This window comes from Hypanus sabinus, chromosome 7, assembly GCF_030144855.1.
Source record: "Hypanus sabinus isolate sHypSab1 chromosome 7, sHypSab1.hap1, whole genome shotgun sequence".
NCBI classification, from domain to species: domain Eukaryota; kingdom Metazoa; phylum Chordata; class Chondrichthyes; order Myliobatiformes; family Dasyatidae; genus Hypanus; species Hypanus sabinus.
Genome location: NC_082712.1, coordinates 109,841,487 through 109,869,135, shown reverse-complemented (window position 1 = coordinate 109,869,135; position 27,649 = coordinate 109,841,487). Strand labels below are relative to the sequence as shown.

Here is a 27,649-nt window from a genome sequence, read left to right as displayed (position 1 = left end):
TTTGATGGGTTAATGGGGCTTAATTCTCGTTTTTCTGGAGGAGCTAGTGACTTAAGCTGCCATTCTCAACGATGACATCACCAGAACCAAAATTGCCTATTTGTTTAATTATTTTTATTTTATATTTGCAGTTTGGTGTCTTTTGCATGTTGCCTGAGGTCATTCACTGATTTTATTATGTTTCTTGGATTTAATGTAAATACCTGCTAGAAACGAATCAGGGTTGTACATGTAATAAATTTACTTTGAACTTTAGTTAGAATGATTGATCTGATTAACTGCTTGGGAGAACAAACTTTCAAAATGGTGTGAGATTTTTGTTTTAATAGTCCTATAGATCTTTTGGAAAAGGCAGTTACGTGGGTAGTGGCCACAGTGATATTTTTCCTGCCCTTTTCTTTGCCCTGCCTTCTTTTGGTTTCCGGTTTCAGCAGCAGCTCTGAAAAGCCACATCAGGGCTTCAATGTGCCTGCTTGTTTTCTCTTTCTCCACCTGCACTCACTGTGACATGAAGCAGATGCTTCCTGAACATTGAGACCACCTGAGCAACCTTGTCTCACTCTATCAGAGACATTACTTTCCCAGTTCTGATCAGGGGTCCAGGATATTAAACATTAACTCTGTAGGCCAGAGGACCGAGCCAGTGCTGTTCTGATCCACCGATACTGCCTGATCCGACACTTCCCATCTTTATTTTCATTTTAGTGTCTGCCACTTCTTGGATTTTAATCATTCAACAGATCACCTCCTTACTTCCACGTACACCATTTGTACTTGTGGGAAACACGGTCTGATCCACTCCACTTCTGAACTCATTTGTACTTGTGGGAAACATGGTCTGATCCACTCCACCTCTGAACTCATTTCCCCAATCAGGTGGAAATTTGGATTGATTTTACTTTGCCCCCATTTTGCTTCTCTTATTGTGGTAGTACCTTTTTCCATTTTTATCTGCATCTTTAGTTTTCTCAATTGTACTGTATGTGTACAATCTGGCAAGTGAAAGGGAACAGGGAAGAGAAGCCGGACTTAACACTGGACTGTAAAATAATGCCATAGAGGTAGAATAACCTTGAATCCACAGGGAATACAATTACACCCACACCCTTACACTGCACCCTCCCCTCATTCCCACCAGCCATAAGTCCTTGTGAGAGCCCATTGTATTTTCACCCCAGGCCCAATCCCAATACACTAGAACCACTTACAATGGTACATTTCCCTCCTGTTCCAAGATTATTTGTTTCTCAGTTAATGAATCCTTTCTTTTCCCACAATATTTCTACAGGTGTTGCAAAGTGTATTCCTGCAGTAGTTTACTTGAATAAGAATCCAGAAATTATAATTACAAACTCTGAGCCATATTGTTGAATTTAGCTCCATCTTCTGGCAGATTCCAAACAGGACATTCGATCTCCTCTGCCTAACATTGTTGGTCCCAACAGAGACACAAACTAGTCTTTCTAAGCCCTTAAACAAATTATAGTGCATTTCACTACTGAGCACAATCCCAGGCTGTGGCTTGAAGACTTTTTACAGGAGCACTTTTATCAGACCAGTATGGTGCAAAGCTCTTGAAAGCATCAGGGTTGTTATTAATGTCAAATAGGATCTTTGCTAAAATTGTGGGTGAATCACATGGCAAGAATCACAACTAAACGGTCAGTAAATTCTTTGTATAATATACATGTTACTACCAGGTTGTCTACTGTACTATACTATTTATCTGAAAGATGTAATTATCAACTTGAAATCTATTTTATTTCCTTCAATATTGTGGTCCAAGAATGCACTCATCTATTGCTCAAAACGACAAGTTATCTCAGCTGTTGCATCTTTACTAATATTGATACAGGAAACTGCTAGCTTGAACTGAGATAGATTGTAAGTGGCACCCTCAGTGTCTCCACAGGTTTCACTCCATGTTTTAACCTTAGCTTCCAACTCTGTTTTATAACATACAACATACAATTAACCTACCTTCATGACTTTTGGACCAACTTCAGTACTAATACAAACAACCAGTAGATCCTGAAGGATCTGACAGGAAATATTTGCATTCACTTCTGATACAGAGAGTCAGCCTGGAGTGAGTTTGAGACATTGCAAAGAGAGATTAATCGACTGATTTAAAGATTAAGAATACTGGTACTGATATTCACAAACATAAATTACCCTGACTAAAAGACTGACTGAAATATTTCAAAACAAGCTGAAAGCATTGAGCAGGCAGGCAGAGAAACAGAGTGTTCGTAATATGTCTACGGAGGTTCTCAGACATCCAGGTCACTGTGCATCAAGCAGGAGTAAATCAAGACAACTGGACTTGCTGTGTCATCCCAGAGGCTCCTTCAGTTCTGATCCCTGGTGGGTAGCTTTCGTTGGGGTGGACCAATTAACCTACTAACCAGTAGGTCTTTGGTCCTTGGAAGGGCTGAGACAGAAACCTGGCCACCCAAAGGAACCTACAGCCAAACACAAACGCAGCAATGTTGTATGTTCTATCCAATGCAATGAGAACTGCACAGATCAGTGAGACAAAACAACCACTTCACCAATGGATGGCCCAACACAGGAGGTCTAACACCTCAGCTCAAGACTCGGCTACATATCTACACCTAAAGGACATTTTGTTTAGGGTGGACAGTTGGTTTGAAAGGGTTAAAAGAAGCCATCTTTGTCAAACTGGACAAACCCATCCCTGAACAGAGGGGGTGGGGTATGACACCACTGACAATAAAATACCCCAGCATCTTCACAACTGCATTCACAAAGATGAGAATAATGACCCCTCATTACCTCTACAACTCTTAACGACATTCATGTGACCTTTAAACAACACAGTTTATAATTCGGAAATCAGAACTGAAGAAGCCTCTCGGATGAGTGGTGAAATGCCTTCTGGACAACACAGCAAGTCCAGCTGCCTCGATTTCCTCCTGATTGATAGAGTTGCAGAAGGGGTGGAGTTGGGGGTTGGGAAATGCCAGCACCCTGTCTGAAGCAAACACCAACCGTGCTGGGTTAACGAAGCACTAGTACAACTCAGTTCAATTCCAACGCCCTCTGCAAGCAGTTTGTACATTCCATCCATGTGCATGTGGGTTTCCCCTGGGTACTAGGTTTCCTTTCATGGACCAAAGACATAGTAGGTTAATTGGTCAGCATAAATAGTCCCGTGATGAGGCCAGAGTTAAATTGGTGGGTTGCTTGCGAGTGGCTTGAAGAACAGGAAGTGTGTACTCCACACTGTATTTCTAAATCAATAAACAACATCCATCTATGATGGGACACATACCAAAGCTGTCAAAAGAACAGTTAGTTTTAAAACAAGCTGCTGGAACAAAATGATTGAGAAACAATGAAAAGAAACTGACATGGGTATTGCCATATCTCTGGCTGGGCAGGGAGAGGTGATCACCTGAAAACAGAGTTGTAGCATACTTGGTCAGAGATCATGTGCTGTTCCACCAGCTTACATTGGGCAATGTGGAGAAGTTACGCTGGGAGTTAGATGGAGAATTAACACGACAGGTGACTTTCTGAAATATGTACAGAAGAACCTTCACGACCACCAAGCTTTTACTTCATGCAGAACGTTGCATCACTCAACCTGACCCTGGGGAGTGAGGTCACGTAATCAACAAAATACATTTGGCCACATTAAAAACTGGATTATAAAGTTAGTTTAATGAAGGGAAAAAGCAATTTAAAGTAGAATTACTTAATTGAAATGCTACCTTCAATGGCTTGAGAGGGACTTTTCCTGTGTAGAGTGGAGCAAACACATGGCCGGTATACAGAATATTGGGAAATATTTAAAGAGATGTCCTAGGTACATGTGAAGAGAAAGAGGTATGCAACCACAACCAACATTCTCCAGGTGACAATGAAGATGATGAAACAAGTGGGTGGAGTCCAACTGAAGGAGTTTGTCCATTCTCCCTGTGTACGCGTGGGTTTCCTCTGGGTGCTCTGGTTTCCTCCCACAGTCCAAAAATATACCAGTTGGTAGGTTAATTGGTCATTGTAAATTGTCCTGTGATTAGGAAAGGGTTAAATTGGGGGGTTGCTGAGTGACATGGGTCAGAGGGTTGGAAGAAGCTGGTCTGCAAGTGTGAACCATTTGAATAAAGAGTTCAGCGCAGGGTCGTGCCTCTGGTAGAAACACACACAACTCACAGCCACCGACAGTGAGTTGTGATTCACTTTGAGGGGAGGTCAAAGGTTCAAAAGGTCAAAGTACACTTGAACAACACAACTCTGATACGTGCCTACACCAGATAGCCACAAAATACAGAGAGACCATGGGTGTTAATGTCTTTCATCAACACCACCCCCAGCACAAAAAAAAACAACTTTGAGACCCCACAAACTCCTCCCTCGCTGCAGCAAAAACAATCCCCAAACGTCACTTGCAGAAAAAAAGACAGTGACAATAATAGTCCCCAACCCCTTCTGACACGATGACTCACTTTATTTTATTTGCAAAACCCTACATTGGTGATTCCGATGTTCTAGGACAATTCCAGAGTCAGCCAATGCAATTTGAAACTGCCGGAGCTTTGGGGGCAAAGCCGTCACCAAGGCCCAATTTGTGCTGTGAGAAATCACCGCTGGTGACACCAAGTTCTGCTTTGTGGTAGCACCACTCGGAAACTCCATGGCTGTGAGAGTGGGGAGGCTACTAGAACACCCGCCTGAACACGATAAATACCAGTTGCTGAAAACTCACCTTTTACAGGCCTCTGGACTATCGGAGTCTGAGCGCGCCCAACAATGACTGTCCTCACCCGGCCTCGGTGAAGCTAAAGCTGTCAGAACTAATGGTCAGCATGTTGTCTATCCTGGGAAATCACCATCCTTGTTTTATTTTTTAAAAGAACTCTTCATACGGCAAGTGCCTGATTCAGTTCGCTGAGCCCTCAGTGATGCCCCCGGGAAGGCCTGTAGGAAGCTGCTAAATGGCTGATAGTCTACACTCAGCGGTGCTTCATTCCAGCTCTTTTCCCAACCTCAGTAAACCTGGTCAGCAAGGCTCCCAGCGTAAGGGTGCTTGCCGCAGTGAAACCGGCGATGTTGGGTCTGTGTTTTTAAACATCCTCGCTTTGCTTACGAATGCTAGGAAGAGCCGACTGCCTTGCATCTTTGACAGTGCCAGTGCAACGGGACATCAGAGGTCTGTAAACCGCGCGGGTTCCAGCTGCCAGGGTCACCTACTGTCCATCACAGACACCCTTCCTGTGTGACACGGGTGCTCAAGCGAGTGGCTGCCAGCATCGTCTACTGACGAGAAGACAAAGAGCGACGAAACCTCACTGGAGGATCCAGACTTGCGGGACACGAAGGGTGTCGTTCTGCTTCAGTGGGTGATGTTACACCTGGGACTTTGTCCTGGCTAAAGTGGCCAGACCTCTGCTCAGAGCAGATTTCCTGTGTACCCAAGGACTGTTAGTCCGTCTTAAGAACTGCCAGTTTGTGGACGTCAAGGACTTTAGGTTGTTGCCCTGCTCCACCAGTAAGGTCCCCACAATGACTCTGTCACACGCCTACACCACTACATGTGAGTTTACTTGACTGCTAGGTGAATTCCCAAACCTCAGCAAGCCCACATTCTCCACGACAGTCCCAAAACAGGGAGTCGAACACCACATTCCCACAAGTGGCCCACCAGTCCATGAATGTGCATGTACACTGGGCCCAGTAAAGCTGGCAACTGCAAAGGATGAGTTCACCAACATGGAGAGACTTGTCATTGTACACCAGTCGAAAAGCCCCTGGGCTTCACCCCTCCATATGGTCCCCAAGTCCAATGATGGTTGCTGCCCATGTGGCAATTAATGATGCCTTAACCAGGTCACGCACCTCCAGAATTTTTCAGCACATTTAGCAGCAAAGTTAATTTTTTTCTTGGAGGACATTCCCAAAATGGCTGTGATAACCCCATTTGGCCTCTCAAGTTTCTGTACATGCTGCTTGGGTTGAAAAATGCAGCACAGACTTTCCAATGGCTGATGGACTCTGTCTTAAAAGATTTAGATTTTCTTTTTGTTTAGCTGGATGACATACTTGTCACCAGTGCATCCAATTCCGAACACGTATCTTATCTCCACACACTTTAAGCCAACATGAGTTAATTATTAACCCTGCTAAATGTCAGTTTGGGTTGTCAACCATTGACTTTCTTGTCTATCGCATCTCTGCAGAAGATGCAAAACTCATCCCAACAGAAGTAGTTGCTATTTATAGATTTCCCATCACCCCACACTACACCGCTTCATGCCGGGAGCTGCTGAGCTTATGCTCCCCCTGTATAGTGTGCTTCAAGACAATACCGCTAACCATGTGCTTGACTGGTCAATGGACATGACTAGAGCATTTGATGATACTAAACAAGATCTTTCCAACGAGACCCTAGTGGTGCACCGTAGGCAGTTATTTTGTTCCAGCTGCCTGTTATAAAAGTAACTGTTCTTTTGACAGTTTTGGTATGCACCCCATCACAGATGCACGTTGTTTATTTATTTTGGGATACAGTGTGCAGTACACAGTTTCGGTTCTTAGAGCCACTTGCCAGCAACCCACCAATTTAACTCTGGCTTCAGGCTATACCAGGGGTCGGCAACCCGCGGCTCCGGAGCTGTAGGCGACTCTTTCATCTCTGTGCTGCGGCTCCCTGTGGTTTGTTAGTTTTTGAAATGTAATTTGAAATTTGAAGATTATGGTGATCTTGTACAATCTAAAAACGTTGTGGAGACCCCATTTCCTGGCACATCCGAACCAGCTCACAGTTAGCCGTTCCGGCTAAGGGAGATAGCCTACGGGGGTTTGTGAGTATGTGTCTTTTGGAGTATCTGCGCCCACGGGGACGGGTTGAGGGAGGCTTTAAAGCAAGGCTGTTTAGTTTGAATAAAGTTACCTTTGACTGCAGTGTCTTTATTTTAACGCTGCGTGTAGCACACCGCTACGTGTTTTTTTATCGCTATTAATATACATCACCACTGCCAATGCCTGACACCCGCCAGTGCGCGCTTTCTTTTAATTCTTCGATCCAAGGTAGGCTACCTATGGAGTAACCTTCAACCCAACGTCTTTTTTTCGGAGTTCAAAATGTTTTTGTTGCATGCAGAAATGTAATTTCGTTTTTTCTGCAGGAGTTCATCAATTTCATAAATGCAACACATTATAGTTTGTTTATACATAGCATAAAGGCAAAAAAAAACATTGTATGCAGTGTTATTTCATTTTAAATGTCAAACGGGTTTTGTGGCTCCCAGTGTTTTCTTTTCTGTGGGAAATGGGTCCATATTGGCTCTTTCAGTGGTAAACTTTGCTGACCCCTGGGCTATACTGTGCATGAACAGCTGGTCGGAGGCGTGTGACAGCTGCTCACCTTCCTCAGCCAGCAGCTCCGTCCCTCCAAAGGGAAGCCATGATCTTCTCGATCTCTATCTGGCTCTCTGCCAATTTTGTTTTCTTCTAGAGATCGTCATTCACAGCGTTCATTGACCACAAACCCTTTGTACACGCGATGGCTAAAATATCAGACCCTTGGTCTGCACAGCAGCAACTCCACCTGGCCTACATTTCAGAGATCACAATGGATAGACCGCATAACAAGGGGGAAATATAATGCTGTGGCCGATTGCCTCTTACGGCCAGCCGTTGAGGCCGTACACATAGGGATCGACTGTGCTGCAATGGTTACTGACCCAGAGGTCCAGGTTTACCAAATAGCAGTCACGAGCATGCAGTTGGCTGACGTTAAGTTTGGGGAAGCTGGGGGTTTCTCTCCCGTGCAATGTCTCAACTTGTCACCCTCACTCCATAGTGACTGCAAACTGGAGGCAGACTGTTTTTAACTCCATACATGGTCTCACAGAAAATGGTTACACTAAAGTTTGTGTGGCTTGGCCTTAGGAAGGAGGTGTGTGATTGGACTGCCGCCTGTGTGGAGCACCAGCAGGCAAAAACTAACCATCATGTTCGGATTCCATTGGCCCGAGGGAGGGTTTGACCACATCAATATGGATCTGGTTGGTCTCCTTTCCCCCCTCCCATGGGTTCACACACCTCCTTACCATGGCAGACTGTACCACCAGGTGGCTAGAAGTCGTCCCTCTTGCATTTAAGATGGCTGCAGATATGGCTCGGGCGTTCATCAGCACCCAGGTTGCTCAGTTTGGCACTGCATCTGATATGGCCCAGTCCTTGGCATTAGGCTACATCACACCGCAGTGTATCACCCACAGTCCAATGGCCTATGCATGCAGTTTCACTGCTCCTTAAAGGCTGCTCTCCCTGACCAGTGATGTTGGCATAATCATCTCCGATGGGTCCTGCTGGGGCTCCAAATGAGGTTCTGCAGCTGTCCGTGGCTGAGTTGGTATTACGAGTGCCAGGGGATTTTATTCCTAACACCACAACCACCGGATCAGTCTCTCAACGGTGTTCCGCCTTCCGCAGTAAATTCCATTCCGTACTGCCTTCCCGTCATGGTGAACAGCGCTGCTGGGTTCCTGTTGACCTACATTCCGCCTCATCTGCCATGAATGTATTTTGGGTTTATCTCTTCAGTAGATCTCCTTAAACCAGCCCACCTAGTTTTGGAGGGTCTTGCTACCAGGCCCCTGCTGTCATGACATGACCATGAGTGTGTCAACATGCCTCTGGACAAGCCAGAGGCACCTGCTGTCTCTCCACCCACGGAACAAAGGACGTGAGCTTTGGACAGACTCATAATTCCAGTTTTGGTGAATTCTGGGGGAGCCTGTGCGGGGTTATTCAATTTGTGGAAACGTACATAAACCACAACCACTGATATTGAGTTGGGGTTTCACTTTGAGGAAGAGGTCTGAAGTGAAGATGTAATTACATAAGCAGCACACACAAAATGCTGGTGGAACGCAGCAGGCCAGGCAGCATCTATAGGGAGAAGCACTGACGATGTTTCGGGCCCAGACCCTTCGTCAGGACCCTAATGTAATTACATAAAATAGTTTTACTGTGCTTTGTGCTCAGTGTTTGGAGTACAATAAAAGAATTGTTCTGGTTTTTCTTAAACATAAAATGCCTCCGCCATTTTATTTGAGAGAAGTTTGATAATATGAGAGAGCACGAGAGAAGGCAATATCAAATGGATTGCAAATATTCTCGACAGGCTTGTGATTAAAGGTAGTTCTGGGGCACAGTTGATCAGTAAGAGAACAAGATACGATGCAAACCGAGTACATCAGGTCCAACTTTAAGACGACAAAATTCTGTTAAAATGTGTGTGGAGGGGAGCAGAGATAACAGAGGTAAAGGAAGTAGGTTCCAGAAAGGCTATTCACTAGTGCAGAGGTAGCTGGAGCCTTATAATAAGACATAGGAGCAAAATTAGCCCATTCAGCCCATTGTCTGCTCCACCATTCTGTCATGGCTGATCCTGGATCCCATTCAATCCCATACACCTGCTTTCTTGCCATATACTTTGATGCCCTGATCAATCAGGAAACAATCAACTTCCCCTTAAATATACACTGGGACTTGGCCTCCACCACAGTCTGTAGCAGACTACTCTCTGGCTAAAAAGAATCCCTCCTCACCTCTGTTCTAAAAGGTTACACTCCTCAATTTTGAGGCTGTGCCCTTTAATTCTGGATACCCCCCACCAGAGGAAACATCCTCTCCACATCCACCCTATCTAGTCCTTTCAACATTTGGTAGGTTTCAATGAGATCATCTCTGCGTGCTTCTAAATTCCAGTGAGTACAGGCCCAAAGCTGCCAAACATTCCTTGTAGTTTAACCCCTTCATTCCTGAAATAATGCTCGTGAACCTCCTCTGGACTCTCTCCAATGACAACACATTCTTTCTGAGATATGGGGCTGAAAACTGTTGACAAAACTCCATGTGTGGCCTGACTAGTGTCTTATAAAGGTTCAGCATTATCTCCTCAATTTTATATTCTATTCCCCTTGAAATAAAAGCCAACATTGCATTTACCTTCTTTATCACAGACTCAACCTGTGAATTAACCTTTTGCGAAGGGACTCTCAAGTTCCTCTGCACCTCTGATGTTTGAATTTTCTCTCTATTTAGACAATACTTCACACTATTCCTTTTACCAAAATGCATTACTATACATTTCCAACACTTTATTCCATATGCCACTTTTTGCCCATTCTTCCAATTTGTCTAAGTCCTTCTGCAATTGCATAGCTTCCTCAGCACTACCTACCCTCCACCTACCTTTGTAACATCTGCAAAGTTTGCCACAAAGCCATCAACTCCACATCTAAATCAATGACAAACAATGTGAAAAACAGTGGTCCCAATACTGACCCGAGGAACACCACTAGTCACTGGCAGCCAACAAGAAAAAGCCCCTTTTATTCCCACTCACTGTCTCCTGCCTGTCAGCCATTCCTCTATCCATGCCAGTATGCTTCCTTTGAAGCCACAGGATTTTTATCTTGTTAAGCAGCCTCATGTGCGGCACCTTCTGAAAATCCAAGTTAATGGATTTACTGAAAATCCAACTATGGACAGTACTTGGAGCTATGATGTTGTGGCCATTACAGAGACTTGGATGGTTCAGGGGCAGGAATGGTTACTTCAAGTGCCAGGCTTCAGATGTTTCAGAAAAGACAGGGAAGGGGGCAAAAGAGATGGGGGTGTGGCACTGTTGATCAGAGATAGTGTCATGGCTGCAGAAAAGGAGGAAGTCATGGAGGGGTTGTCTACAAAGTCTCTGTGGGCAGAAGTTAGGAACAGGAAGGGTCACTAACTCTACTGGGTGTATTTTATAGACCACCCAATAGTAACAGGGACATCAAGAAGCAGACTTGGAGACAGATTCTGGAAAGATGTAATAATAAGAGTCGTTGTGGTGGGAGATTTTAATTTCACAAATATTGATTGGCATCTCCCTAAAGAAAGGTGCTCAGATTGGGTGAAGTTTGTTAGGTGTGTTCAGGAAGGTTTCTTGACACAATATGTAGAGGAGAGTCTGTACTTGATCTGGTATTGGGAAATGAACTTGGTCAGTGGAAGCGAATTTTGGAGATAGTGATCACAATTCTATCTCTTTTACCATAGCATTGGAGAGGGATAGGAAAGCGTTTAATTGGAGTAAGGGGAAATACGAGGCTATCAGGCAGTAATGTGGAAGCATAATGGGAACAGACGTTCTCAGGGAAATGTACAGCAGAAATGTAGCAAATGTTCAGGGGATAGTTGCGTGGCATTCTGCATAGGTATGTTCCAATGAGTCAGGAAAAAGATGGTAGGGTACAGGAACCATATACAAAGGCTGTTGAAAATCTTGTCAAAAAGAAAAGCTTACGATAAGTTCACAAAAAAATTAGGTAATGATAGAGATCTAGAAAATTATAAGGCTAGCAGGATTAAGGAAAAACCCCAAGGCATTCTACAAGTATGTGCAAAGCAAAAGGATAAGACGTGAGAGAATAGGACCGATCAAATGTGACAATGGAAAAGTGTGTATGGAACCAGAGGAGATAGCGGGGGTATTTAATGAATACTTTGCTTCGGTATTCACTCTGGAAAAGGGCCTTAGTGATTGTAGGGATGACTTACAGCAGACTGAAAAGCTTGAGCATATAGACATTAAGAAAGGATGTGCTGGAGCTTTGGAAGGTATCAAGATATATTAAGATGTGTTATACCCCAGGCTACTGTGCGAAGCAAGGGAGGAGATTGCTGAGCCTCTGGCAATGGTATTTGTATCATCAATGGGGACGAGAGAGGTTCCAATAGGATTGCAGATGTTGTTCCCTTATTCAAGAAGGGAAGTAGAGATAGCCTACAAAATTATAGACCAGTGAGTCTTATTTCAATTAGTTGATGGAGAAGATCCTGAGAAGCAGGATTTATGAACAGTTGGAGAGGCATAATATGATTAGGAGTAGTCAGCATGGCTTTGTCGAAGGCAGGTCATGCCTTACGAGTATGATTGAATTTTTTGAGGATGTGACTAAACACATTGATGAAGGCAGAGCAGTAGATGTAGTATTTATGGATTTCAGCAAGGCATTTGACAAGATACCCCATGCAAGGCTTATTGAGAAAGTAGGGAGGCATGGGATCCATTGTTTTGTGGATCCAGAATTGGCTTGCCCACAGAAGGCAAAGACTGGTTGTAGACGGGTCATATTATGCATGGAAGCTGGTAACCAGTGGTGTGCCTCAGGGATTTGTTCTGGAACCCCTTCTCTTTGTTTTTTTTATATATAAATGACCTGGATGAGGAAATGGAGGGATGGGTCAGTAAGTTTGCTGATGACAAAGGTTGTGTTGTGGATAGTGTGGAGGACTGTCAGAGGTTACAGCAGGACATCGATAGAATGCAAAACTGGGCCGAAAATTGGCAGATGGAGTTCAACCCAGATAAGTGTGAGGTGGTCCATTTTGGTAGTTCAAATATGATGGCCGAATATGGTATTAATGGTAAGACTCTTGGCAGTGTGGAGGATCAGAGGGATCTTGGGGTTTGAGCAAAGGACACTCAAAACTGCTGCACAGGTTGACTGTGTAGATAAGAAGGCATACGGTGCATTGGCCTTCATCAACCATGGGATTGAGTTTAGGAGCTGAGAGGTAATGTTACAACTATATAGGACCCTGGTCAGACCCCACTTAGAGTACTGTGCTCAGTTCTGGTCGCCTCACTACAGGAAGGATGTGGAAACCATAGAAAGGGTGCAAAGGAGATTTACAAGGATGTTGCTTGGATTGGGGAGCATGCCTTATGGGAATAGGTTAAGTGAACTTGGCCTTTTCTCCTTGGAGTAATGGAGGATGAGAGGTGACCTGATAGAGGTGTATAAGATGATGAGAGGCATTGATCATGTGGATAGCCAGAGGCTTTTTCCCAGGGCTGAAATGGCTGCCACAAGAGGACACAGTTTTAAGGCACTTGGAAGTAGGTAGAGAGGAGATGCCAGGGGTAAGTTTGTTTGTTTGTTTTTGTTTTTTTTAAAAAAAATGCAGAGAGTGGTGAGCGTGTGGAATGGGCTGTTGGCGACTGTAGTGGAGGCAGATACGATAGGGTCTTTTAAGAGACTCCTGGACAGGTACATGGAGCTTAGAAAAATAGAGGGCTATTGGTAACCCAAGGTAATTTCTAAAATAAGTACATGTTCAGCACAGCATTGTGGGCTGAAGGGCCTGTGTTGTTTCTATGGTTTTCTATGTTTCTATGATTTGTGAAAGATCATGGCCATTGCATCTGTTATCTCTTCAGCAATCTCTCTCAGGACTCTGGGATGTCGTCCATCTGGCCCAGGTGACTTATCCATCTTAAGACCTTTCAGTTTACCTGCCACTTTTTCCTTTGTAATCGCAATGGTACTCACTCCTGCTCCGATACTCACAGACCTCTGCCACACTGCTAGTGTCTTCCACAGTGAAGACAGATGCAAAGTAGACATTAAATTCATCTGTCATTTCTTTGTCTTCCATTAGTACCTCACCAGTGGTCCAGTATTAACTTACCTCCCTTTTACTCTTCATACAACTGAAAAAACTTCTAGTATCCTGCTTTATATTATTGGCTAGTTTGCCCTCATATTTCATCTTTTCCATTCTTATAGCTTACATAGATTCCCTTGGTTGGATTTTCCCAATCATTCAACTTCCCACTCACTTCTGAGATGTTATGTTCTTTCCTTGGCTTTATGCCATCCTTAAATTCATTTGACAGCCACAGTTGCCTACTCCTGCCGTTTGAGAACAACTTCTGTGGGACATATCTATCTTGTGCCTTGTGAACTATTCCCAGAAACTTCAGCCATCTCTACTCTGTTGTCATCCCTAACAGTATCCTTCTTCAATCCACCTGGGCAAGCTCCTCTCTCATGCCTCTGTAATTCCCTTCATTCCACTGAGATATGAGATATTTGATACATCTGACTTATGCTTCTCTCTCCCAATTGTCCTTGACATGGGGGAGGGGGAAGGGGAGTTGTCAGATCACTGAAAGATGGTACATGCTACTCCAGTGTTGTGATTTCCTTGTCCACTCGTTCCTCTCCACTGATCTCCCTCCTGGCACTTATGCTTGCAAGTGGAACAAGGGCCATACCTGCCCCTATACCTCCTCCTTCACTACCATTCAGTGCCCAAACAGTCCTTCCAAGTGAGGCAGCACTTCACTTGTGAGTCTGTTGGTGTCATTTACTGTGTTCAATGCCCTCGGTGTGGCCTTCTGTATATCAGTGAGACCCGACGTAGACTGGGAGACTTCTTCACCGAGCACCTATCAGAAAAAGTGGGATCTCCCAGTGCCCATCCACTTCAAAGATGCGATGTAATGATGCAGCTCTATAAAACTCTAGTTAGGCCACACTTGGAGTACTGTGTCCAGTTCTGGTCGCCTCACTATAGGAAGGAGGTGGAAGCATTGGAAAGGGTACAGAGGAGATTTACCAGGACGCTGCCTGGTTTAGAGAGTGTGGATTATGATCAGAGATTAAGGGAGCTAGGGCTTTACTCTTTGGAGAGAAGGAGGATGAGAGGAGACATGATAGAGGTGTACAAGATATTAAGAGGAATAAACAGAGTGGACAGCCAGCGCCTCTTCCCCAGGGCACCACTGCTCAGTACAAGAGGACATGGCTTTAAGGTAAGGGGAGGGAAGTTCAAGGGGGACATTACAGGAAGGTTTTTCACTCAGAGAGTGGTTGGTGCATGGAATGCATTGCCCGAGTCTGTGGTGGAGGCAGATACACTAGTGAAGTTTAAGAGACTACTGGACAGGTATATGGAGGAATTTAAGGTGGGGGGTTATATGGGAGGCAGGGTTTGAGGGTCGGCACAACATTGTGGGCTGAAGGGCCTGTAATGTGCTGTTCTATGTTCTAATTCTACTTCCCATTCCAATATGTCAGTCCAATCTAGGAGGAACACCTCATATTCCATCTGGTTAGCCTCCAACTGAATGGCATGAACTTCGATTTCTCAAACTTCCAGATAATGAACCAACCCTCCCCCCACCACCATTTCCGATTTCACTCATCTCCTTACCTGGCAATCACCTCCCTCTCATTCCTTCTATAGTCTCCTATCAAATTCCCCCTGCTCCAGCCCTCATCTTTTTCACTTACCAAATGCCCAGCTCTTTTACTTCACACCTCCCCCTCTTCTGGTTTCACCTACCATCTTGTACTTGTTCCTCCCCTCCTCTTCTTGGTCTAACTTCTCATCTTTCTTTCCAGTCCTGTTGAAGAGTCTCAGCCTGAAACATCGACCGTTCACTCCTTTCCATAGATGCTGCCTGGCTTGCTGAATTCCTCCAGCATTGTGTGTGTGTTGCAAAGACTTGCAAGGCAACTTTACAGAAGGCAAATTTAATCTCACTGTTGGGGAAGCTTTCAGAAACAATGGAGGGGGAGGGGACAAAATTTATGTGCACTTAGAGAAAGTTCCATATATAAAGGAGAGTCCACACAAATCTGTTAATTAAAAGAGCAGAACATGATTGAATTTTTCATTGAGTTGATATTAAAGGTTTGAAGGAATGCAGTAAATATCTTCCACGTTTAAGAAGTCGAGAAAAGTGTCCCGCACTAAGGCTAGTTGGTAAAATGAGACAAATTGTCCTCTTGGACTAGTTCAGCGACTGCTTAGAAACAGGGTGTGAAGAGTGGAGTTTAAAACAGAGGTGAAGTCAGAATCAGCAGGAGGACAGACAGTCAGGGCAAGCAAATACAGAAATGAGAATTGTTATTGTTAATCAAAAAGCAAGCAATGAAAGGTAAACAACAGTTCTAAATAGAATACTAGAGCAGAGCAAGAGCTAGGTTTGCATGTGCACAAAACTGTAAAACGATATTTTGGGAGTGTAATTGGCAAAGTGATTGAAATCCAATATTTCTGTTTCAAGGATGTTATGTTGTACCTGTACAAAGCACTGCTTGGGTGACAATTAGTGCAGATCTAGACAGGGAGCAGAAAAGATAGTCCAGAACGGTTACACTGAAGAGGAATTTCCAGTACAGGGTTGGATTGAGAGGAGATTTGAAAGGTGTGTATATATAGTCAGGACTAGTTTAGATATGGTCAATGGAAGGAAACTGCCCTCATTTACAGAAGAACAAAAGGGCTTTGATTTAAGATGACAGGCAATAGCTACTGAGGGAGAGAAGTAAAAAGTGGGGAAAATCCCTTCATACAGCAATAGTGATTTTGAACTCAATGGAGATAAAAGAGTATCTTTTATGTTGTGGGAAAGTAGCATCCCTCAAAAATTCTCACCATCCAGGACATGTACTTTTCTCATTGCTGACTTCTCATGCTTTACAATTTTCCCCATCTTTTGGGCTCCAATGTGAATAAAGGAACATGTGACTCAGTTAAATTGATGAAAATTGCGCATTGTAATATTTATGTGAACAAAGGGCTGGTTACTCAATACCTTTTCAAGGCACTGTAAATGTACACAGATAAAATTCTTTCAACTTTGATTAGATAGTTGTTTCAAACAAAATAATTTACAGGCCCAGCAAAGGAGCAGGGAAAAAGGACTGAGCAGATTTCTCAGAAAGGAGGCAATATAGGGTCCTTGGCCAAAGGACTTCTTTCTGTACCACAATTTTATCAATGAGTCCAACTCCATGAACAAGCCAGGCAGACCCAGTGACCGATTCAAACCAAGGATGCCTGCTGCAAGTTTGAGGACAGAGGACAATCGTCCTGTCAACAAGCTATCACATTTTGCTGTCTATCAGCCCGCCTTCTGACATAAACTAGGCTACTTATAAAGGACATTTTAGACCAAAAGTAAACACATCAGCTGTGGTGCTGGCCAGAATTTAAAATATTTACTGCCTGTAGCTTATGTGAAAAGTGGCGGCATTGGAGCATAAGGCCACACTTACTTTGTATTCTGCAAATATTTTTGGCTAGACTTGTTATCATACCAATGCAGAGGAGTTACGATAAACTTTTATAAAACAGTGAGTAGACTTCAGGGAAATGTTGCATTGAATTCTGAATACTACACTTTAGGGAGTCACATAGATTCAAAGAAATAAGACCACAAGACCTGGAAGATAATTAGATCACTTAGCCTATCAAGTTTGCTCTGCCATTCCATCAAGGCTGATTTATTATCTCTTTCAACCCCATTCTCCTGCCTTCTCCCCATAACCTTCGACACCCTTACTAATCAAGAACCTATCAATCTCTGCTTTAAATGCACCCAGTGACCTGGCCTCCACAGCTCTCTGTAGCAATGAATTCCACAGATTCACCACCCTCTGGCTAAAGAAATTCCTCTCATCTGTTCTAAATGGATGTCTCTACTCCAAGGCTGTGCCCTCTGGCCCTAGACTCCATGTGCACTCTGTTGAGGCCTTTCAATATTTAGTGGGTTTCAATGAGATTCCACACCCCACCCCCAAAACCTGGAATTTTATAAACTCCAGCAAATACAGGCCAGAGCCAAACATTTCATTTGTTAACCCTTTTATTCCTGGAATCTCTGGACCCTCTCCAATGCCAACACATTTTCTTTAAAGGGGCCCAAACCCACTCACGATACTCTTTGCAGCCTGATAAATGCATTATAAAGCCTCAGCACTGAGCCTGCTCTGCCATTCCATCATGGCTGATCCCAGATCCCACTCAACCCCACTTACTTGCTTTCTCACCATATCCTTTGATGTTCTGACTGATCAGGAGACGATCAACTTCTGCCTTAAATACAGCCTTCAATGCAGTCTGTGGCAGAGTATACCACAGATTAACTACTCTAGCTTTAAAAAAAATCCCCCTTACCTCAGTTCTAAAATGTCACCCCTCAATTTTGAGTTCTGGATACCCCCACCAGAGGAAACATCCTCTCCACATCCACCCTATCTAGTCCTTTCAACATTCAGTAGGTGTCAATGAGATTTCCCCTTGCATTCTTCTAAATTTCAGTGAGTACAGGCCCAAAGCTGCCAAGCACCCCTCATATGTTAACCCCTTCACTCCCAGAATCATCCCTCTGAACCTCCTCTGGACTCTCTCCAACACATCCTTTCTGAGATATGGGGCCCAAAACTGTTGACAATACCCCAAGCGTGGCCTGACCAGTGTTTTATAAAGGCTCAGCATTATTTCCTTGCTTTTATATTCTATTCCCCTTGAAATTAATGCATTTGCCTTCTTTACCATAGACTCAATCTGTAAATTAACCTTCTGGGAGCCTTGCCCTTTCATCTACCTTGGTTTTGTCTTCAGACCTGGCCACAAAGCCATCAAATCTATCATCCAAGTTGCTGACGTATAACACGAAAAGCAGTGATCCCAATACTGACCCCTGTAGAACACCACTCGTCAATAGCAGCCAACCAGAGAAGGCCCCCTACATTCCCACTCTTTGCCTCCTGCCAGTCAGCCAATCTTCTATCCATGCTGGTATCTTTCCTGTAAAACCACAGATTCTTACCTTGTTAGCTGCCTCATGTATGGCACTTTATCAAAAGCCTTCTGAAAATCCATGTGAACAACATTTCTTGACTCTCCTTTGTCTATCCTGCCTGTTATTTTTTTTAACCAAAGAATTCAAACTGATTTGTTAGGCAAGATTTCCCCCAAAGGGAACCATACTGACATTGGCCTATTTTATCATGAGTCTCCAAGCACCCTGAGACATCATCCTTAATAAACTACCCCAACATCTTCCAACCTCTAACTGGCCTACAATTTCCTTACTTCTGCCTTCCTCCTTTCTTAAGGAGTGGAGTGACTTTGCAATTTTCCAGTCCTCTGGAACCATTCCAGAATTGAATGATTAGAACCATAGAACATTACAGCGCAGAAACAGGCCTTTTCGCCTTCCTTGGCTGTGCCAAACTATTTTTCTGTCTAGTCCCACTGACCTGCACCTGGCCCATATCACTCCATACACCTCTCATCCATGTACCTGTCCAAGTTTTTCTTAAATGTTAAAAGTGAGCCCGCATTTACCACATCATCTGGCAGCTCATTCCACACTCCCATCATTCTCTGTGTGAAGAAGCCTCCCCCACCATGTTCCCTTTAAACTTCTCCCCCTTCACTCTTAACCCATGTCCTCTGTTTTTTTTTCTCCCCTGGCCTCAGTGGAAAAAGCCTGCTTGCATTCACTCTATCTATACCCATCATAATTTTATATACCTCTATCAAGTCTCCCCTCATTTTTCTACGCTCCAGGGAATAAAGTCCTAACCTATTCAACCTTTCTCTGTAACTCAGTTTCTCAAGTGTCCCGGCAACATCCTTGTAAACCTTCTCTGCACTCTTTCAACCTTAATAATATCCTTCCTGTAATTGGGTGACCAAAACTTCACACAATACTCCAAATTTGGCCTCACCAATGCCTTACTCAACCTCACCATAACATTCCAACTCTTGTACTCAAAACTTTGATTTATAAAGGCCAATGTACCAAAAGCTCTCTTTACGACCCTATCTACCTGTGACGCCACTTTTAGGGAATTATGTATCTGTATTCCCAGATCCCTCTGTTCTACTGCACTCCTCAGTGCCCTACCATTTACCTTGTATGTTCTACCTTGGCTTTTCCTTCCAAAGTGCAATACCTCACACTTGTCTGTATTAAACTCCATCTGCCATTTTTCTGACCATTTTTCTAGCTGGTCCAAATCCCTCTACAAGCTTTGGAAACCTTCCTCACTGTCCACTACACCTCCAATCTTTGGATCATCAGCAAATTTGCTGATCCAATTTACCACATTATCATCCAGATCATTGATATAGATGACAAATAACAATGGACCCAGCACTGATCCCTGTGGCACACCACTAGTCACAGGCCTGCACTCAGAGTAGCAATCCTCCACTACCACTCTCTGGCTTCTTCCATTGAGCCAATGTCTCACCCAATTTACTTCCTTACCATGTATACTTAATGACTGAATCTTCCTATCTAACCTCCCGTGCGAGACCTTGTCAAAGGCTTTACTGAAGTCCATGTAGACAACATCCACTACCTTTCCTTCATTCATTTTCCTGGTAACCTCCTCAAAAAACTCTAATAGATTTGTTAAACATGACCTACCATACACAAAGCAATGTTGACTCTCCCTAATAAGTCCCCGTCTATCTAAATACTTGTAGATCCTATCTTTTAGTACTCCTTCCAATAATTTACCTACTACCGACGTCAAATTTACCAGCCTATAATTTCCCGGATTACTTTTTGAGCCTTTTTTAATCAATGGAACAACTTGAGCTATCCTCCAATCCTCCGGCACCTCACCTATAGATACTGACATTTTAAATATATCTGCAGGTCCCCTGCAATTTCAACACTAGTCTCCTTCAAGGTCTGAGGGAATACCCTGTCAGGTCCTGGGGATTTATCTACTCTGATTTGCCTCAAGATAGCAAGCACCTCCTCCTCTTCAATCAGTATAGATTCCCTGAGTTCACTACTTGTTTGCCTCATTTCCATTGACTCCATGTCAGTTTCCTTAGTAAATACAGATGCGAAAAAAATCATTTAAGATCTTCCCCACTTCTTTTGGTTCCATACGTATCCGACCACTCTGATCTTCAAGAGGACCAATTTTACCCCTTACTATCCTTTTGCTCTTAATATACCTGTAGAAGCTCTTTGGATTATCCTTCACCTTGACTGCCAAAGCAGCCTCATGTCTTCTTTTAGCCCTCCTGATTTCTTTCTTAAGTTTTTTTTTGCACTTTTTATACTCCTCAAGTACCTTATTTGCTCTCCATTTCCTATACATGTCATACATCTCTCTCTTCTTTATCAGAGTTCCAATATCCCTTGAGAACCAAGGTTCCTTATTCTTATTCACTTTACCTTTAATCCTGACAGGAACATACAAACTCTGCACTCTCAAAATTTCTCCTTTGAAGGCCTCCCACTTACCAACAACATCCTTGCCGGAGAACAACCTGTCCCAGTCCACACTTTTTAGATCCTTTCTCATTTCTTCAAATTTGACCTTTTACCAGTTTAGAACCTCAACCCAAGGACCAGATCTATCTTTATCTGTGATCAAGTTGAAACTAATGGTGTTATGACCACTGGAACCAAAGTGTTCCCCTACACACAAATCCGTCACCTGTCCTAACTCATTTCCTAATAGGAGATCTAATATTGCATCCTCTCTAGTTGGTACCTCTATATATTGATTTAGAAAGATCATTGATCTATAAATATATCAATAAGATATATTGATTTAGAAAGAATCTTGAAAGATCATTACTAATTTCTCCACAATCTCCTCAGTCTCTTTCAGAATCCTGGAGTGTAGTCTGGTCCAGGTGTCTTATCTACCTTCAACCCTTTCACCTTCTCAAGTACTGTACACTCACTTCTGCCACATGACTCTCTTCAACTTCTGGAATACTGTTCCAGTGAAGACAGACACAAAATACTTTGTAGGTTTGTCTGCCATTTCTTTGACCCCCATAACTACCTCTCCAGTGTCATTTTCCAGCGGTTCAATATCCACTCTCACCTCTGAATCCACTCTTTACATCTCGGAAAAAAATTCATATTATTGATTAGCTTGCCTTCATATTTCATCTTTTGTCTCCTTAGTTAGTTGCCTTCTGTTGGTTTTTAAAAACTTCCTAATCCTCTAACTTCCCATTAGTTTTTGCTATATTATATGCCCTCTTTTGCTTTTATGCTGTATTTGACTTCCCTTTTCACCCACAGTTGCCTCACCCTCCCTTTACAATACAACTCCATGCAAAACAACTATCTTGTGCCTTCTGAATTGCTCCAAGAAATTCTAGACTTTGCTGTTCTCTCACCATCCCTGCTAGTGTTTCCTTCTAAGCAACCTTGGCTGCTCTTCTCTCATGCCTCTGTAATTCCACTGTAGTTCTGATACATCTGATTTTATCTTCTCCTGCTCAAACTGCAGGGTGAATTCTATTATTTATGATTACTGTCTCTTGAGGGTTTCTTTACCTTAAGCTCCCTAATCAAAAACAAGAGAAAATCTGCAAACACACACACACACGGCAGGAGAAACTCAGCAGGCCAGGCAGCATCGATGGAAAAGGGTATAGTCGATGTTTCAGGCTGATGATGGGTCTAAGCTTGAAACATCAACTGTGTACTCTTTTCCACAGATGCTGCCTGGTCTGCTGAGTTCCTCCACGATTTTGTGTGTGTTGCTCTCTAATCAAATCTGGTTTATTATATAACAGCCATTTCAGAATTGCATTGCCCCTGGTGGGCTCATCTACAAGCAGCTCTAAAAAGGCGTCTCAAAGGCACTCTACATTACACATTTACGTGTTACACATTTTTCACCCCATGACACCTCAAGTATCCTCACCATCTAGCTTTCCCAAGCTCCCACACATCTCCACTTCCCAAGCCTGCATTCATCAGGGACACATCTTCACCAATCTACAAAATCAGGCAGGATTTTCCCATTCAGGATGCAACCACTGAGACACAATTCTTTGGCTCAGTATCAGGCATCTTCCTTCTGACACACCTCCAAGCCTCTACTTGTATTTAGTCAAATGCATTCATCCATTAATTTGGCTCTCCATTAAAACTCACTACTTTTCAGGCTTGTGGTTGCTATTTAGACTGCAGTATATCAAGGTTACACAATGCATACATAACTCAGCTACAGTGTGTTTACCCGAGTTAATCATTGTATCTGTGAGAGATACACTGACATGTTGAGAGAGTCTGTATGCATGTGCACAAGGTGGGACAGAGAGCTTAAGAAGAACAAGTCTATTTACACACAAATCATAGAAACTGTCATCTCAACACCTGCATCTGTATCAACTTCCAGACGATTTCGGGAATCCAGCCAACAATCTCCCTAGTACCACCTGCATCTCCGGTGGTTATGCTAACTCACTCAGACTGTCACACACAGGCTGGGTCGGTGCAACCTGGGGTCTCCCAGAGGGGACAGTGGGGCCAAGCGGGTGTCCATTGGGGACTTGAGGAGGAGTGTAGAGGTCAGTTTGGGAAGACGGTCAGTGAGGTATCAGCTGTCAGGAAGAGATTGGGGAAAACACCAGAAATAAAGAGCCCAGATCTCGGTGGATCTTCTACCTTGTTCTGGACTCCATGTTCTCCATTATTCCTCATACCCCACGATTTCCTTATACAACACAAAACTGAAAAGAATCCAATGCATCCTAGGCACATCCCTCCTCACTATCGGTAACATCCACACGAGGCAACGCTCAGACCACTTTGCCCTTCAATAGACTGATCAAGTTGTATCCTTTCTTGTAAACCATACGTTTGTCTTGTGAATGTTAGATATCTGATGCTACTTGCTGGAAAGTTTTCATTGTAACTGTCCATTTATGTCTGCTCACATGACAATAACTGACTGTATCCTGTAACTGTCCATTTATGTCTGCTCACATGACAATAACTGACTGTATCCTGTAACTGTCCATTTATGTCTGCTCACATGACAATAACTGACTGTATCCTGTAACTGTCCATTTATGTCTGCTCACATGACAATAACTGACTGTATCCTGTAACTGTCCATTTATGTCTGCTCACATGACAATAACTGACTGTATCCTGTAACTGTCCATTTATGTCTGCTCACATGACAATAACTTTGTATCCTGTAACTGTCCATTTATGTCTGCTCACATGACAATAACTTTGTATCCTGTGACATTTTTATAACCGTATCCTGTTATTTTTTTTTATAACCAGTTTATTCACCCGAGGTATAACTGTCATGCAAATAAACTCACTGTTGCCCCCATTTATGGCATTTTCTCCTTACAGCCTCTCATATGCATATCAATGAAATGCCAGTTGCCACTTTGACCTGACCACTGATCAACCTTTACCTGCAGTCTAGCAGTGCAAGTGAAGCAGATGAACTATTGAAGGTCAAGGGGGCACCCTGGCAGCGGGGGAAGACAGGGCAATGATACTGGCAGCTGAGTCTTCAATAGAGCTGCTGAGGGATGGGGAGATTGTCCAGCTGTTGAGGGATACTCCTCAGATCTTCAGAACTCGAATGCCAAGCATAGTTCATCACACTTTCCCCTCCCCACAACTAAACAGCCAGACTGCTTTCAGCTTAGTGCTCAGCTGCTGTTGGTACCCACACAGCAACACTAAAGCGGTGAATAGACCCTCTGTACAAAGACACCACATGCACAGACAGCAGCCATCTGTTGCACACTCCACCAAGGGCATAAAAGACTGCTTGTTCTCAGCCTGGCCTAGTGCACTGGGAAACTCCACCCCCAATAAACGGCAGAGAGAAACAGTCGAGTGCGGCAGTCAGATTTATCAAAGCACACCCCTTACGCCCTCACACTTGCATGCCAGCTTCTCCTGCTTCCTGCGTGCCCATCTCCTCTTCCTTCCCTCCCCCTTGCAAACAGGCAAAGCTCTTCCCTAACGGTAACAACTCCTCTTGTTTGTTCACGTCATGCAGCACAACCTCAAACTCGCCTCTCCCTCTCACACATACTCACTCTTCCTGTCAAGCACATTACTTTTCTCCATCCATCCCATTTTAACTGCAAATGCCCATGAGGAACTTGACAACTTCACCAACTATCAGTAAGCTGCATCCTGCCATCCAATCCATTTCTAACACCTCTCCCCCTTTTCTTCATCCATCTCTATCTCAGATTAATTACCTACTGACATCAACCATAAACCCACTGACTCCCACAGTGCCATCTTGCCCCACTGTCAGGCCCTCCTCTCAGTTTTTGTCTCCGCTGTATCTGTTCTCTAGCTGAAGCTTTCTGTTCTGACATCTGAGACGCTCTCTTCTTTCAGGACAGATGCCTTCTTTCTACCGTGGTTCATGAAGCCCTCATCTACATCTCCATTTCTCACTTCTGCTCTCACCCCACCTCTTCCCAAAAAGATATACTTCCCTCTACCCTGCCTGTCTCTGTATCAAACACATTTCCATCAACTGCAATGGGATACAATCACCAGTGCCACCCCCTTTCTGCAGGGATCACACTGTCTGTCTCACCTTGATTCACTCATTCCTCCCCACCCATCCCATCTCCCATCGGCAACCTGTCCCTATACCATAACCATTCAGTTCAGGCAGATATTCACTTGCACCTCCTCAACCTAATCTACTGCATCGGGTGCTTCTAACATGACCTCATTTACCCCGGTGAGACCAGGCTCAGTTGAGGCAGCCTCCTTGCCAAGCACCTGTTCTCTACTCATCATAGTCATCTCAAGCTCCCAGCTGCTACTTTAATCCCCCTTCCCGTTCCAACATTGATCTGTCTGTCCTTGGACTCCTCCACTGCTCAGGCAAGGCCAAACAAAACTAGATCAGCATCTCCTATTCTGCCTGGTTACTCCATAATCTTTCTTACCAAATTCCATTGTCTGCAACCCTTTGCCATTGCCATCTCTCATTTCCAGCTTGCGTTGTTCTCTCTCGATTCCACCTTCCAATCGACCTCTGCTCACCTGGAGCCACCTATCACTTGCAGTCCGTGTCCTACCCCTCCCCTTCATCTCTTAGTACTTGCTGTCTCCCTCTATCGTTCAGTCCAAGTACAAGGTCTCAACCCAAAACATGGAATGTCCATTTCCCACCACAGATGCTACTCGACTTTGAGACCCCCCAGCAGCTCATTGATTTTTTTGTCCTCACACGCACCAGCAATTCTTCTAACTCACATGGACATGTACACCTCCCCATGTCCTTTCTACCCCGAAACACATTGTCCACCTCTCATCCTGCCTCCCATTATGTTAGACATGGGGCAGGGAGGGAACTGTCCCCACAGGCAGGCCTGTGCTCTTTGTTCCTTTCTCATTTCATGAATATAGGTTTTACCGTTGCACCCACTACTCCTCTCTCCACATGCACGATCTTGATGCAGCTACAATCCATGCCTTCTCCTCTGCCTATAAACTATCTCCTGCTCCCTCTTACACTCTCACCCATCACGGTGGTATTCCCTTCCCCCTCTTCCCTGGATTTCTCTTTTGCTCTTTCTTCCCAACATGCACCCAGCTTCCCTCCTTAAATATTCACTTATTCCTTTCCTTCTTTGCCTTGTACCCAAACACCCTTTCAACCCCACCATTCCTCATACACATGCATTCCATTTCCCCTCTCCCTTGCATACTGCCTTCTCCCTCACATGCCCTCCCCTTTCTCCTTCTCTTTGCATGCACATTCCCCCACTCTACCCCACCTTTCCCTCGAGTTTTGATTTGCAGAGGTGAATATGGCCATCAATCATTAAGCACGGTCCTGTGCGATGGCATTGGTCAGAAAGGTCCTGCAGCCATCAGCTCTGCCCAACACACACAATCGGTGTGTGCTGGGTGACATCATGGAACAGATTAGGGGAGGGGAAGGGTTTGGGGCAATGGGAATTGACAGACTGTGGACAATAAAACAGGAGGCTGGAAATGTGCTCTGTTTTTGCTGTAGCTTGTATGAACTGATATACCATTGATAACAGACAAACAAGATCCTATTATAATGCATTGTGATCAAAATGGAGATTTAGCATGGTGCACTATCAACAATTGGAAAATAGGCGGTAGAAGTTCAATTTTGTTAACAATTTGGAAACAGCAACTAGACCAGCAATTATGTGAGAGCTGGTAACTCGGTTTAGTTTCGACACACGTAGTGATCTTCCCTGAAAACTTGCCTGACATTCACACAGACTGTTTCATTGCATCGAGGAATCTGTTCTAAAGCGGCACTTTTTGTCGCTAATTATAATGAAGGAATGCGGAAAGCCAATTGCACGTGACCACAATGCAGTACATCGCGTTGCTGGGTGGAAAAAAAGTTGTCAAGTTGTAATACTAGGTAGATAAGTGAACACAGCTGTAGCCAAGTGAGGAGGGTGACCTCCGTGCGAGGCAAAATTATTCCCCCCAAAATTCGCCCCACCTCCCACAGACACTGTCCCGAATCAGGAGATTAAACCCAGCCCCACTCCTTCCCCACAATCCTCTGACAGTCCCTAAACTTCACGGCTGGGACCCGCCATTCGCAAATCACTGCATCGCTTCCTCAATGTGACCCTCCCTCACCCAGTGTCTCTGCAGCTGCATTTAAATTCACAGCCTCCTGCCCTCCGGCGCAGCCCTCACCCTAGCTCGACATTGCAACAGTAACTACACTTCAAAGGCACTTTCCGTGTAACGCTACGGAGCGGAGCGACCACAAAGAGTCAAAAACATTGTGCAAATCTCCATTTTCTGCCTACATACTCCCTTCCCAAAGCCATATCACCGATATTCGCTCGCTGGATGACCGTTCTCACTCTTGGACTCACCGGCTCCACGGCCTCTCCGCCCCGTCCAGCCACAGCTCCCTCAGTCCAGGTAATCCGTGAGGCACTCTCCGTCCCCCTCTGCTGGTCCCGGAGTGACCAGTCAGTTACTCTCTGTCCCTCAGCTGGTTCCAGGCAGTTTAACCCCTTCGACTTGCGTGACCGATGAGTTATTCTCAGGTGATTCCGTAGTTTTTAACCCTTTCACCATTGGTCACGCTCCATCCCGCTCTGCTGGTTAGAGTTTTTAACCCTTTCATCATTGGTGACCAATGAGTCACTCTCAGTCCTCTTTACTGTCATGTAGTTAACCAGTGCATTATGGATGACAAGTTGGTGACTCTTAATCCATCTGTGCTAG

General features: G+C 44.2%; 1 protein-coding gene across 3 annotated transcripts in view; it reads right to left on the bottom strand.

The window, feature by feature from the left end:
- The window catches only part of pacsin3 (protein kinase C and casein kinase substrate in neurons 3), a 217,487-nt gene extending 190,040 nt beyond the window's left edge, over positions 1-27,447 (bottom strand). Inside the window, exon 1 of one of the 3 annotated variants that reach the window (XM_059975382.1) lies at positions 27,292-27,447. The gene's annotated coding sequence lies outside the window, so the exon portion shown is untranslated. The remainder of the gene's footprint in view (positions 1-27,291) is intronic. The other 2 variants (XM_059975377.1, XM_059975378.1) reach the window with 2 other exon arrangements.
- Between the last annotated feature and the right edge of the window lie 202 nt (positions 27,448-27,649).